At 44.2% G+C, this 15,005-nt stretch overlaps 1 non-coding gene across 1 annotated transcript; it reads left to right on the top strand.

Moving 5' to 3' along the window:
* The first annotated feature begins 551 nt into the window (after nucleotides 1–551).
* Nucleotides 552–658, top strand: LOC115870675. The gene has a single exon (XR_004046830.1). It is a non-coding gene; the product is annotated as a U6 spliceosomal RNA (small nuclear RNA).
* The last annotated feature ends 14,347 nt before the right edge of the window (nucleotides 659–15,005 follow it).

The following is a 15,005-nucleotide window of genomic DNA, read 5'->3' as shown; positions in this document are numbered from 1 at the left end:
GAAAAATACCAGTTTGGAATCAATTTCTCTACCCTCAGTTTCTTCTTCTATTTTAACAATACCCCTTTAAAGGTTGCTGTGATGATCAGCTATAATAATTTAAAACACAAGCAAACGGCTCAATGCTACATCAAAGGTGTTGGTGACATGCATATTTCCCCCCTACTGTCTGGTAAGCCACTGGCAAATAATCACATCTCTATTATGGGCTATTCATTATCTTCTTGTGGTGACATGAACAGATGCATGAGAAATTTCATCTTGCAATTAAGGTGTCCAATCTCAGGAACGTGAAATGTGAAGTGTTTCATCTGCTACCAAGAAGCTGGTAAGTGGCCGAGCCATGATTCATGCCCAGGTCTGTCCATATCTGAATTCTCTCTTCTACACAGGAGGCCTGCCTGGTTTTAATTGCCTGAGTTGGCTGAATTGGTTTGAAGCTCAGGAAGGAGACTTTGACCCAGGAAGGAGGTAGAGACATAGAAGAGGTAGAAATGGAAACTCATCCTTTGAATTCTTTGAATGATGGCCATTCTGTAAGAGCACATTGGGTGCTCGCTTCGGCAGCACATAGACTAAAATTGGAATGATACAGAGAAGATTAGCATGGCTCCTGTGCAAGGATGACATGCAAATTCGTGAAGTGTTCCATATTAAAAAAATAAGAGAGCACATTGGAACATCAAAACTATTGCTTAATAACCACAGATAACCTTCTCAGGAAACCCATGAGCTAGTGCACTGAGTAGTTTCCTTTGCAAGTGAGGAAATGGAAACTGAAGGAAGGCAGTAGCTTGTTCAGGGACACCCAGCTACTGTTGTCAAGGCCTGGGATTCAACTCAGCCTGGGCTCTTCGTTGCAAACAACAGAAGTCAGTATTGGTTCGCTTCAACACAGAGAAGTGAAAGATATGGGATGACCTTGAACAGCCAAGGATGGGGAAGGATCCCATGGTGAATGGACACATCCGCTTAGACGGCTATTGCACCACTGGGTTTCTCACGCCAGAACCCCCTCACTCCGGCCTCTCAGCAGCTGGAGGTAGCTACAACTGCTTCAGCTGAAATAGACTTCTCCTGGTGCTGTCTTCTTTTCAGAAAATAGTTTCCAGTTTACAGGGGCTTCTGAGAGGTCACACCTAGGCCACAAACCTGTAACCTAGCTGCAAGGGAGCCCGGGAAAATGAGTATGAAGAGACTTCTGACTTCTGTAGAGAGTCAAAGTTTATTTCTCCCACCAAGGTAGACAATGCCCTATCCATAGGGAAATATTCCAAGGAGGCAAGGGTGGGATCCAAAACAATGAGAAAAGAACCCCACAAAGAATCATAGCATATCTGCTGGAGCTGAATATCATAGAATGTCAGTCGGAGTTGCATGAGTGCAGAGACTGTGTTATTGACTAAATATATAATACTTTCAATAGTGCCTGCCCCGTAGTGGGTAGATAATAAAGTATTAATCATGATTGGCTAACTGACTGACTGGCTTTAAAGTCCAAACTCTTAGCCACTCCACTTGGTCTCGTTATAGATAAAATATAACCAGAATGCTCCTTAGGAGCATATGCGTTGGGCATACTTCTCACATAAACTTCTCACAGACTTTGGACATGCTCTCGGGAGAGACCAGTCCCTGGAAAAGGACCTCATGCTGGGTAAAGCTGAGGGTCAGCACAAAAGAAGACCCTCATGAGATGGCTGCAACAATGAGCTCAGACACAGCAAACATCGTGAAGCTGACCCAGGACTGGGTCGTGTTTTGTTCTGTGTGCACAGGGTCGCTTTGAGTCAGAACTGCTTCAACAGAACCTGACAATAACAGCCAAGGTCTAGCTCAAGATATATCATTGTTTCTGAACAAAATTATGTAAAGTCTTATGTTGTGTGAACTTGTATTAAAAAAGAAGCAAAGCCAAAAACATACAAATAGATTAATTGTCCTTGAGTCAGTCCTGACTCACAGTGAACCCGCGTGTTTTAGAGTCGAACTGTGCTCGATGGGGATAATGGCTGTTCCCATTTGAAAGTACATTGCCAGACTTTGCTCCCAAGGAACTTTGGGTGGATTCAAACTGCCAACCTTTGAGTTAGTAGCTGTGCACGTAAACATTTACACCACCCAGGAAATCCTATAAAAAACACACATATTACACTATTCACACATTTAGCAAGAAACACTGGTCTGGCTTATGACTATGAAGTCCAAGCGGCTGAGTCAATATCCGTCTCGTTCATCAATGTTTCACCACCCACTTTTGGTACAGGGCTGACCACTAAACAGTTGCTAAAGAAATGAGTGACTTGGTGAATGAATGACTTTAACAGGTAATGTTTTTAGGAATTGGGAAGGGTAGATGGAAGACAGAGGGTGTCAAGGATGACTTCCAGGCTTTTGGCTTGAACAAGTGGTTGGGAAGTCACTTTCCTTTCCCAAGATAAGGAGTCTGGAAGTGTGAATGGGCTCCAGGAGACAAATCATGAGTTTAGTTCTGGACTTGCGAGTTTGTCTTGAGACACGAAGATGGGGCTGTTGAGTGGGCTGCTGGATATATGAGTCAGAAGCTTAGGGGAGATGTCTGGCATGGAGAGATCCTTAAGCTAGGAGCTGAACTTATGAGCCCAGACTTGTAAACATGTGCCTAAACTATATCTGCATCTATAATATTTGAATATCAATGGTACATGTGAGTAAACATACATATAGTGGAATTAAGTTAGTTAAAGTGAAGAATGCAGAATATCAGCCTGAGAAGCTGATTATTGACTAATGTACCAAAAAAAATCCAATGTTACAGAGTCAATTCCTATATAGGATTTCTAAGACTGTAAGTTCCAATGGGGGAACAGCTTCATCTTTCTCCCAAGAGGCAGCTGTTAGGTTTGAATGGCTGGCCTCATGATTAGCAGCCTAGAGTTTAACCCAGGGCTCCTCCATTAATGTACACGGAACATCAAAATGACAGGAAATGTGCCCTGGGGGTTGAAATAGTTTAATTCCCAAGTCGGTCTGCATGCAAGGACAATATCAACAGAGATTGAGTGTGTGTCTGTGGCTCAGAGTTCCTCTTGGCATGTTGCTAAGCACAGAAGCCTAGACATCTCAGACTGATATTAGTCATCGTGCAGGCATTTCCTTGGTGTCAAGGTAAAGAGCATTCTGGGGGATGAGTGCTAAGAAAAGGCAGTGGGAATGTGGAGCGGAAACAGGGCTGGGAACAGAACCTCAGTTCTGGTCTCCTTTCTCCTGTCTGTGGAAGGTGTTTTCCAGGGGCAAGGCAATGAAGAGATTCACATTGGCCCTTCTGAGGCCTCACTGCCCAAGAATGGGTTCAGGTGCTTGTTCTATGAGGCCTTCACATACTATGGCTCAGTGATCATATCGCCGTGTACACAAGCTGTGGATTCAGCACAGCGCACACATCTCAGCTCCACCAGTGGCTTCTATTGCAGCCTTTGGTAAACCAGTTATTGTCTTAAGCCTGCTTCCATATGCTCCCAATGAAGGGACAAAGGTAGCACAAGACGTAGCAGCAATGGGGATGCAATGAACGTCTACGAAATTCCTACTCATGCCAACTTTGAAACTCCACTTGACTTGTTAGAGGGGTAAATGGCAGGGTTGGGGATAGGGAGGTGATGGGGCCTGATTTAAAATTAGAAATGAGGGAGAGCCGAGTAAACACTGTACACTCAAATACAGGACGGTTACTGTTCCAGGCTCGGAATGTCCATAATTTAATGTAGGGTGGGAGCAACGAGAAGATTTGAGCAATGGAGACACTTCTGGGTTGTTGTTTGGTGTAAAGTAGGAGCTTAATAAATGATCACCATTGTAATACAAAGGAGGCCTGGTGATGTCTTGGGCTCATAACTGCAAGGTTTGTGGTTCAAATCCACCAGCCGCTGCAGAAAGATGAGGCTGTCTGCTCCTGTAAAGAGTTATTATATCAGAGACCCAATATAGAGTTGCTGAGTCAGAACTGATTAGATGGCAGTGGGTCTGGGGGTTTAATGCTATAGGGATAAATATCATTCCAGTTATTAATTTGAACTTTACTAGTACCAGTTCATTGTAGAAATTTATTAATATGGCAAAAACATAGACGTTTCAGTCATGTATTGTTAATGCTTTCTAATGAACTGCTATACTGGGCTGACTGTGTTTCTAATTAGGAGCCCTGGTGGTGCAGTGGGAAAGAGCTCAGCTTCTAACCAAATGGTTGCTCATTACCTGCTTCATGGGGAAAAGAGGAGGCATTTTGCTTTCGTAAAGATTACAGCTTAGGAAATCCTATGAACTGGTTACACACCGGATCACCATGAGACGATGCTCAGATGGGAATAAACTGATTACCAAACAGAGAGAATTGGACAGATGACTATAAGAGATAAAAATGAAAAACATGACTTAAACAGTTAAAACCTTGTCACTTGATTCGCCCACACACTCTCCCCCACCCGCATCCCCACCCCGTTATACTTTGGGCCTGGTCTGGTTTTGAATATGCTGTGTTTGTGTGTTTTCATATTGGGGTTTCTCTCTGATGTATTTTGCCATTGTGGGTATCCCTCTTAAATTGTTGTTAGATGTTTTTCTGTGTTTCAGGAAGTGAATCCCAGGATGGATGAGCCTGTAGAGTCAACAAGTAGAATAAGGGCTCCTGGGGGGCATGGCGATGGCGGTAAAGAAGAGCGGATATCAAGTACTTCAAGAAAGAAAAGCATGTTTCAAAACTCATAGGATACAATCTACAAGTATGCTCTTGTTTGGTGTGATTGAACTATGGAATGGGATAGTGCTTGTAAGAGTCCCAATAAAACGGTTTTGGAAAAATATCAATAAATAAAATAAAACCAGTTGCCGTTGGTTCTGACTCCCGGGGATCCCATGTGTGTCCGAGTACACTACGCTCATGAGGTCTTCAGTGGCTAATCTTCCAGACTCACATTACCAGGCCTTTCTTCTCAGGCACCTCTGTGTGAACTTGAATCTCCATCCTTTCAGTTGGCAGCTGAGGGTTTGACTGTACCACCCATTAGATGGTTTCATATTGCTAATACCTCTATTATCCCCACGCTACGGGAGATAAAACTGAGGTTCAGAAATGTTAAACAGCATGTCCTAGATTGTGCAGTAGTAAGTGGTAGGGTTGGCCTTCAGAATCCTGAGTTCATTTTAGTCCAAGTTCATTTTAAACTCGAGAAGCAAATGGTGATTGTTAGAACTCACTTATGACCAAATCTATGTGTTTATCAGCTTCTAGTCTTAACTGAAGCCCCATGGTGGTACATTGACTTAAAAGTTGGGCTGCTAATGGAAAGGGCGGCAGTCCAAACCCACCAGCCCTGTCATGGGACAAAGAAGAAGCAGTCTGGTTCCATACAGCCTTGAAAACCCTACAGAGCAATTCCACTTTGTCCTCTAGGGGTCCCTATGAATTGCAATCACCTGGAAGACAAAGAGTTGAGTTTCGCTGTCACTGTCTGGCACTATTTGGGATTGATTAAAGTTCCTGTTCAGAGTTCAGCCGTCCTCTCCTTACCCCAGGGCCCTTTAGGATCCACCCATTTTCATAACAATTACATGAACATTTGAACCAGTGGGCATGTGGGTTGAAAGTCTTTTGGAAAAGATCTTGCAGTTCTCTAGGGTGTATACTTTCACCTCCAATCAAAACTTAATAATGAAACAAAATAAGATTTTAAAAAAATCACCTGATTACTGAACTGCCAAGAGCCCAATTAGTCACAGCAAACGTCACAATACCAGATCAGGGCACGGACTGTGGAGGAAGTTTGATAAGAAAAGGCTGCCTAGGATGATTTTTAATTGGCAGGGAGAAAAGAACTTGAGAACAATGGCTTGGTGGTTCCAATTCCCTTCCCATTTCTCACTAAATCAATGTCTTTTCCCCATCCGGAATGTTCTCCCCTTCTCTTGACCCACCCATTTATGTAATTACCCTTGGGAATCAGCCGAAAAATCAGCTCCTGCTAAAAGTCCTTCCAACCTAACCTCAATTTGTTTGATTCGATGGATCGAATCACAAACTCCTCACCTGTTCAATGGGAACCTGCTAGGTATCATATACTCCGATGGCTGCTCAGAACACAGCTCTGTACTGGATTGCCTTCCAGAACTTTCAGTGATAATGGAAATAGTCCAGCTTCACAGTAATGTCATCTCTAGCCTATGAGCATGGGAAAGGTGGTCAAGGAGTAAAGGAGACAAGAGGAAAGAGGATGTCTTTGACTTAGGGTGCTGGCGAAGAATATTGACTCTCCCATGTAGTGCCCGAAGAATGAACAAATCTATTTTGGAAGGAGTTTAGTCAGAATCCTCTTTGGAGGCAAGGATGGCGAGACTTTGGCTGATGTACGTTGGCCAGATTAGCAGGAGAAGGCATTGTGGGTGGTGAAGGACCGTCCCAGTGAAAAAGAGGACGAGCCTCAGGAGGTGGATTGACACAGGGCTGCAACAATGGGTTCAAACACAGAGGCAATGGTGAGGATGGACGGAAACGTTTCCTTCCCTTGGCCATGGATTTGCCATGAATCAAAACTCACTCCACAACAATAACAACGACAAGTCTATGTACAGCTGTTGAGTACTTGAAAAGTGGCTCCTGCAACTGAAGAACATTTTTTTAACTAATTTTAATTCAAAATTAAAATTAGCTGGTGGCTCATTGGACTAGTGGACTCTGAGGGAAATCAATAGTTCAATGCTCGGTTGGAGGTTTGCACCCACCCAGAGATGCCTCAGGAAACAGACCTGCTGATCAGTTTCTGAAAGGTCACAGCCTTGCAGGTACTGTGGAGTGCTTCTACTCTGCACCTCCGAAGTCACCATGAGTTGGAAGCCACTCGGTGACAACTAAAAACAAGATGTCTAGTGGCTGTGATAGCGAATGGCCTATAATAAGAAAGGATGGCCACAAGCCCTCTGGGGTCTTCTGTTTGCTTTTTCCTCCCAGGCCCCTTTGGCTAGTGGCGGAAAGCTTAATCAACCCAAGACTCCCTGTCTGACTTAGCACAGGGCCCCATACACATGTTGACTAAATGAATTGACTCTCAGTTCACGCATCTGTGGCATGGGGACTTTGGGTTAGATGCTTAATCATTCCTCTCTATTTTGATCCAGCTCAACCCTCTCAATTACCTGTTGAGGAAAATGGCCTCCAAATGAGGTGGTTTCCAAACCAAGAGTGGAGCAGAAGAACTGCCCATTCTACCTCGTCTGTACTCTGGCTCCGTGGCATGAGCCAGCAGCCAATTCGCCCTTCACTTTCTGCTCCGAACCCCAGAACACTAGAGAGAGAATCCTTGTTTACAAAGCGATTGACCCTCAGCTGAGATGACTGTTCACCAAAAGCAGACATGCTCTTCAAGTGGGTTTTGTTGGCCAAAATATGCAACCTATTCAGTGAAGAAAGACAGTGCTAGCCTCCTCCTTGGCAGTTGGGTGATGCTGTGGGAAGGAGCTCAGCATGCTGGCAGGTCCTCAGGGAAGACTGCATTGTCACTGTCTCCCCTGGAGATGTTCTGGCCTCCTGGCTGGACAGCTGTTACTGCTCGCTGTTCTGTTCCTTGGCCTCCAATGGACAGAGAACAGCAGACCACCCGAATGGAGGTCTGTTTTCTATTTGCCTGTCGCCACGCGGCCTGTCCACCTCAGCTGCCTGAGCAACGCCAGATGCTGAGAAGGAGTTTGGAGACAGAGAGAAGCATTTCCACTCCAGATAGTTCGCTTTGGCTCTGAATTACTGCTATAGTTTCGAGAGAAGCAACAGATTAAGATGGAGAGCAGTGTCATGTGGCCTGTAGGGGAAGCCAGAAGTATCAAACTCAAACCAACCAAATTCACTCCTATTGAGTCCATTCTGACTCATTGTCACCCTGTAGGTTGCTGCGATGGGAGCTTCAGTGGTGTAGTGGTATACATTCTGCTGTGATCGGTAAGGTCAGAAGTTTGAAACCACTAGCTGCTCCATGGGAGAAAGACAGGGATTTCTACTCCTGAAAAGAGTTTCAGTCTGAGAAACTCACAGAGGCAGTTGTACCCTGTCCTGTGGGTCGCTATGAGTCAGCATGGACTCCATGGTGACGGCAGTGAGGACGTCCTTGTGGGAGTAGAAAACCCCAGCAGAGCAACTGGTGGCTTTGCACCACTGTCATTTCTGTTAGCAGGCAGACATAGAACTCCCTACATGACCAGAGCTTCTAAGAAATATCAATGGAGGGTAGACAATTTAGCAAAAATTTAGGAAGCCAGAAGTTCGGGTGTGCCTCTTTGTGTGCAGCACCGTGATCAAACAAAAGGGTATAAACTGAATTTGTCTATGCAGTGGGGTATGGTTAGCCCGATCCCCCAAATTTCTGAAACCTTTGAAACTAAAAACAGGAGCAAATTAATATTCTAAAGTTTACTAACATTTTTTTCCTTTAAAGGTAGGAACAGAATTCATCTATGGAATAAGGCTGTGGTTTTATTTAATCAGGAACACAAAACCTTGTAAAGGAAAATACACAATACATCATAGACACAACTCTACAATAACAGATATTCAAGCTGAACAGGCCATACACATGTATGACTCTACCCATGATTATATTGTGATCTGACAGATGATATTCATACATGTTTATTTTCATACCATAGTCCACAAAGACATTATTCTACACCCTACTTTGGTGAGTAGTGACTGGGTTATTAAAAGCTATGTTATGCCAATTGAATTTTGTGTGCCCTAAGACCATACACCTAATCTCCCAAGCCCCATGACTCATTCCTTTAAGATATTTGATCATGTCTAAGGTACAACTACTGATTTCTCCCCATCTGGAAAAAAGTGCAGAAAATAAAAGAAACATGGAAACAACTGGTCCAGTGGATTAAGGGACCACACAAACATCAGTCTCCATGACCCAGAGAGTAGAAGAACTAGATAGTGCCCATCTACCAATTGCTCTGAGAGGGGTCACATTGGAAGGTCCTAGAGAGACTGGGAGAAATATGGGGGAAACCCCCAAATCATAAAAGAGACCAGAATTACTGATAGAATAGAGAATGCTGAAGCCCTGAGAATACTGCCCGTAGTCACCCTTCAGGTCTGGACGTGTACTCACCCACATGACTCAGCTTTCAGTCAAACAGTAGACTGATCTATAAGGGGAACAATAACATTAGGGAGTGTGATAATTAAGGTTTTATGTCAACTGGGTTGGATTAAAATTCTCAGTGGTTGGGCAGTTAAGACCTAGTAAGCCCCCATAATAAAATCCCCGCAGGGGTATAATGTCCTTCCAATACAAGTAGACTCCGTGGAAAGGTTTACTTGCTTTTTGCTGGGTCTAGATTCTGCATCTCTCACATCATATAACTTCCAGTTCTTTGGATTTGACCAGCAGCCTCCTGTATTACTTGTTGATCCTGGGAGTCATCAGTACCTTGCTATCTTACCTGCCTACCTTGCATTCATTTGCCTGTGCAACCAGAAGCCTGTTGTCTAACCTAAAAATCTTGGGAATTGTTAGTACCCATAGCTACTAATGAAGTACTAGAGAAGCCTGGAATCTAACCCACAGACTTGGAATGTGCCTGACTTTACAACTGTGTGAGCCTTTCTTTCATATAAGCCTCTCTGTATATGTACACATGCAAAAGTTTCATTGGTTTGACTTTAGTCGAGAACCCAGACTGGGTTTTAGAGAACGCAGGAAGGTGAGCACACCTCAGGATAATCAGCCATTTGAGTTCCATAGGGCAGCATTTACCAAGGATAAAACTTCAGAAGGGTTAGGAAATAAGGAGTAAGGAAATGGAAAATACCCAGAGGAAGAGGGGTGAGTGATGTTACCTTTCAGAAATTGCAAACAATGACATGAAACAAAATGTGTGAGTTGTTGAATGGAAAACTGACTTGATCTGTAAACCTTCACCCAACTTGCATTATAAAGTGATTAAAAATATAATAGAAAAAACACAGATCATTGAGATATACAAAGGTTATGCTAAAATCTTACACTAGAGTGGAGAAACTTGAGACAGGAGAAAGCTTAACAGAATAGCTAAGCTCTTCTGGATGATGATGCAAGAAACTTGCCATTTTCAAAAGGAGAATTGAGGGCTTGGACTTCAGGGTAATGATGGGAGGTCATCTGACCCTTCACATAGCTGGAAAGTTGAGAGAGGTCTGTGAATTCTGGGAGGTGGATATTGTTGATGGAGCAGCGACACCTGGTATTATATGGATTGAGTTGTGTCCCTTCAAAATTAGGAACCTGTTAAGAAAGAGATTTTCTTTTGCTATGTTAATGAAATCATGCTGTTTAGGGCGAGTCCTAAACCTAGTCCCTTCTGAGTAGTGCCTTATAAAAAGCTGACTAGACAGGGTCTTAGGCTGGGTTCTCTGGAACCCAGTGACATACAGGCGTACACACACACACACACACACACACACACACGCACACACACACAGAAATGTATATCAAGAAAATGGCTCACACAGTTGTAGAAGTGGGCGAGTCCATCCTGATCCAAGTCAGTGGATCAGATATTAAGCTGGAGAGATCTTCTGATTCAAATAAGTTCAGGGGCTGATAATCCCAAGATCAGCAGGAACACCACTCTCTGGTTTCTGCAGAGGCCGATGAACCGAAGGCCAGCATTTTAGATTTGTGACTGAAGAGACAAATGAATCCAAGGTTGGCAAGTCAGACGGCAGGTCAGAGAGCAGGCCACTGATGGCTCCCAGGGTCAGCAGGCAATAGGGCAGAACATTGGCTCAAGACTAAAATCTCAAAGGGCAGTGAGCCAAATGTGGGATTCAGACCCAACAAAAGCAAGCTAACTTCCTCACAGTGTAAATTTGTATAGGATGCAAGCCACACCCTGAGGGAAATTCCTTTGAATTGCATCAGGGCTGTGACCTAAGGAAAGGGGCCATCTTCCACCCTACACTTTTTACAACTGACTAGCTGCTCTCAGAAGATTCCACTATGGAGTTGATCACATCGTGCTACGTTACATCATGGGGAATTACTAGCCTTCAATGTGAAACAATTGAGAGTCCTGGCCTAATTAAAGTTACACAAAACCTAAATATCACAGCTACAGATACACACAAAGGGGAAATGTTATGTGAAGAGAACAGCGCATGATTCTACAAACCCAGAAATGCTAAGACTCACTGGAAGTTACCAGAAACTGAAAGAAAAAGAAGGACCTCCTTAGAGCCAATGCCTGAATTCAGAGTTTTAGCCTTCAGTAATGTGAGGAAGTCGATTTCCATTTCTCAAAGCCTCTCCCAGTATTTGTGAGACAGTAGCACTAGGTCACTAAGTCAAATATTTTGTTCTTGCATCCCGTGTGAATTAGTGAAATTCTTTAACTGTCAGCAACAAAACCCAATACTGTCTAACTGAAGAAAAGTACTCTGGGAAAATAAGTCGGGAGGAATATATGAGCAACCAAGAATGTTATAGGCAGAAACAACCGAGCCTCGGAAAGGTGGACAACCCTTCTTTTGATTATTCCAAACCAACCAAGCCCTCTTCCCTAGAGTCAATTACAGCTCACCACAACCCTGTAGGATGGAGCGAGTAGAAATCCTCCATGATTTACACAGTTATCATCTTTACGGGTTCAAATCACTGTATGGAGCAACTGGTGGGTTCCGGCCAATGCCTTCTTTGTTGTTGCTGTTGTTGTTAGCAGTTGAGGGCTTAACCACTGTGTCTCCAGAGCTCTTGGTTTTATTGGGACCTGATTTCCAGGTAGCTCAGGCTTCAGATTCACAGGTACACAGATTGTGCAAGTTTGGGTAATGTAGGTTTGTTCCTGCATCAATTGACTGTGTCAGGGGCAGCTAAGCTACGTGCTTGACAAAGGGAATATTTTCAGGTATCGGGAAGCTGCCCCATCTTAGTTTTCTTGTAACAAGTCCCCAGATGTTTAGTTTTAAAGTACCCTTTTCCTAGCTGTATCATACAAAGATTGAGAAGGGCCAAGGGCCTAGTACTAAGGGATCTTGTTCTCTTTCAAAGTATATTAGTTCTAAGCATATCAACCTGATATGTATTTGTTGTGGGTTGAGTGCAAGTTTTCAGAACCAATCAGCTTTCTAGTCTATAATTCACACACACACACACACACACACACACACACACACACACACACACACGGTTTGTTTCACGACACTGATTCCTTCGGTGTAACTGCACTCTTCCCATTTCTTTGCTGGAGTCCCTGGGTCTATTCACCTGTCTTTCTCGGCTCTTCCTACCTTCTGAACTTTGCTTTTTAGACAAGGGCTTCCCTTTTGGTCTGCTGTGGTTGACTGTCCTGCGGATTATGTTCCTCTCAGGCATTCTTATTCGCTTTCTATTCCTGCCTGATATTTGGTCAAAGGCGATCCTCAAGGATGGGTTCAGTTTCACGTTGGAAGGATATGTAAGCAAGGGCCATCATCTTGGGCATCCCACCAATTAGTCTGATTTCTTTTTAGGCAACGCAAGCCAGTTAATTGCTAAGTCTCTGCTCATGGAAGAATTCTAGTTAGAGGGACTGGGGACCAGAAGAGCCTGTGTCCGGTCCTCACCCCATGTTCCGTAGCTGTGTGATCTTGGTAAATGACGCTGGGGGAAGCTCTGAACTTCATCTGTGGACTGGAGACCATAATTCATGCTGTACTTAGCTCCTGGGGTCATCAAGATCCCATGAAAAGCAAGTTTAGGAAACATTACGTATTAGAAGTCACACTATGAGCATTGGTTGAGCAAGGCAATACTTTTTCCCTTCAATTTCATCATGGCCTAGTCACACTCAGGATCACCAATCCCCAAATGTCTTCATGAAGTGTACTGAATGCCAAAAACAAGCCAGTGATCCCAAGGTATATGGCTTAACTACCTTCTAGATTTGCTCTTGCAGAGCAAAACTGCATTAAAAAAAAAACCCAAAAAACGTCTCTAAACTCAGTTACTTTTGTAGACAATAGTCCAGGCTGTTTGTGCTGTGTATTAAGATGCCCATTTCACCAGTTCTTATCTCACCCTAACTACATGCACTGATGCAGCAGTTGGTGACTGAGATGTTGGTGGTTTGAACCCAGTCAATGGCTTCCTGAGAGAACGCCCTGATTATATAAATAGTAAAGCTTGGAAAATCTTTTGGGCAGGTCTCCCCTTCATATTTGACGTTACCCTTGGGATCAATGACAACGAACAACAGCCACACCACACACAAGGCAACATGTAGTTCTGAGTATACTTTATTTTCAACTTCCTGAGATGTAGGAGTCCTGGTGTGTGGTGGTTACACATTACACTGCCAACCACAAGGTCAGCAGTTTGAAACCACCGGCTGCTCCAGGGGAAGAAGACAACGAAAGAGTTACAGCCTTGGAAAACCACAGTAGGATTTAGTTTGGGTGAGAGGAGCTGAGGATTGGGAAGCTGGAGAAGCAAGGTTAGTTTAGGATGCTATCTACCATGTTAGAAAAATTACCCAGATAGCAGAGGGGAGTCATCGAAGGGTTCTAAGTGGGGCTGGGTTTTGACACGCATGCCACTTTGTGCTTTAGAAGACTCACTAGGGGTGAAGAATAGGAATCACAGGTATGGTGACTGAGGGAGGGGAACAGAGCCACAGAGATAATGGTAAAACCAGGACCAAGCCCTGATCTGAATCCAACAGAGTCCTTAGAAACCACTTGGAGTGGTGGAAACAGCACAGCACTAGGTGACCTGGGCTCCAATTATGAAGAGCTGAGTTGCCACAAAACTTTCCTACGTCACCCTGTCCCCTCTCTAAGTTCCTCTGGAGCACTAGGATCCGATTTTTTCTCCAGAGCAAGTTCCCTCTTGTTCTCTGTGTCCTAGTTCTGTCCATACCCACAATCGTTGACTCTTGGAAGAGCTCACAGTCAAAAGTCAAGCCCTGCCCAGCTCTGGCATTTATACAAGTGCCAGATTCTTCACCATGGTTTCCCTCCATCAACAGTTTGGTGCTATCAGCTCCAGCTGCCATTGGGAAATCCATCACATTAAGCCCGAAAAAGTCACACCTGCCAGCCCCAAGCTGTTAATCTCAATAATTTCCCCGCATAAAGCACAAACAGGAGACGATTTCTTCTCCACCCTGACATCCATAAGGCTGTTAAAAGTCGGAGTGCGCTGGAGGTTTACACGAAGCCAACCTTAATTGCATACAAGAGCGCCATAAAAGGAAGACCAGGCCTCATTAGCTAGGGACCCGTTGCACATTTTTCTCCTCTGACCAAAACTGTTTAAAAATGTGGGGTGCTATCTCATCCAGGCCAGACATAAATTTCAGTACTGTCAAAATGCCCTTGCGGAATCCCAACTTTTCTCATGCTTGGAAATGTTCAATGTGTCATCTTGGGCTAGCTTTGACCACCCCCATGCCCCCCCCCCCCCAAAAAAAAGATTTTATCTTCCTTGGCTCCTTCCGCCAATGAATGAAAACCTCTTGTATTTACAGCACAGCTTCAGTTAGCCAGGGTTACTATCATTATGGCGTAATTCAGAGTTAATTTGAGATTCTTTTATCCTTCCCTGTGGCCAAAGGTCTTGGTCCCCTGGTTATTTAAGGAGGACCAGAGAAGAACATCAGGTTTGGTAAAATACAGGTCAGTAACAAAGAGGGAAAATCCTCCATGGTGTAACCTAGCAATGATCATGAAGTTGACAAGAGATGAGGCACCAGCTCCTCCTCTTCTACGTAAGGCCCTGTGAGCTGGACCAAGCAATGGCAAGGACAACAGCAGCATGCTGTGACAGGACCACTGATAACCGCATGCCTATGCGTTATCTCAGCTTTACAACTGCCTGCCCACCCCCTCCCCCATGTCTACTCCCTCAATAGCTTTTCAGCACACACTGGAGGGCCAGAGTCACATCCTTGACCCCCATCATTTCTGAAGCTCCAAGCTACTAGGTCAGTGGTTCTCAACCTGTGGGTTGCAACCCCCTTGGGGG

This window comes from Echinops telfairi, unplaced genomic scaffold (assembly GCF_000313985.2).
Source record: "Echinops telfairi isolate 266 unplaced genomic scaffold, ASM31398v2 ScPeMD7_2;HRSCAF=8, whole genome shotgun sequence".
NCBI classification, from domain to species: domain Eukaryota; kingdom Metazoa; phylum Chordata; class Mammalia; order Afrosoricida; family Tenrecidae; genus Echinops; species Echinops telfairi.
The sequence above is the reverse complement of the archived record's forward strand: the minus strand, read 5'-3'. Positions and strand labels throughout refer to the sequence as shown.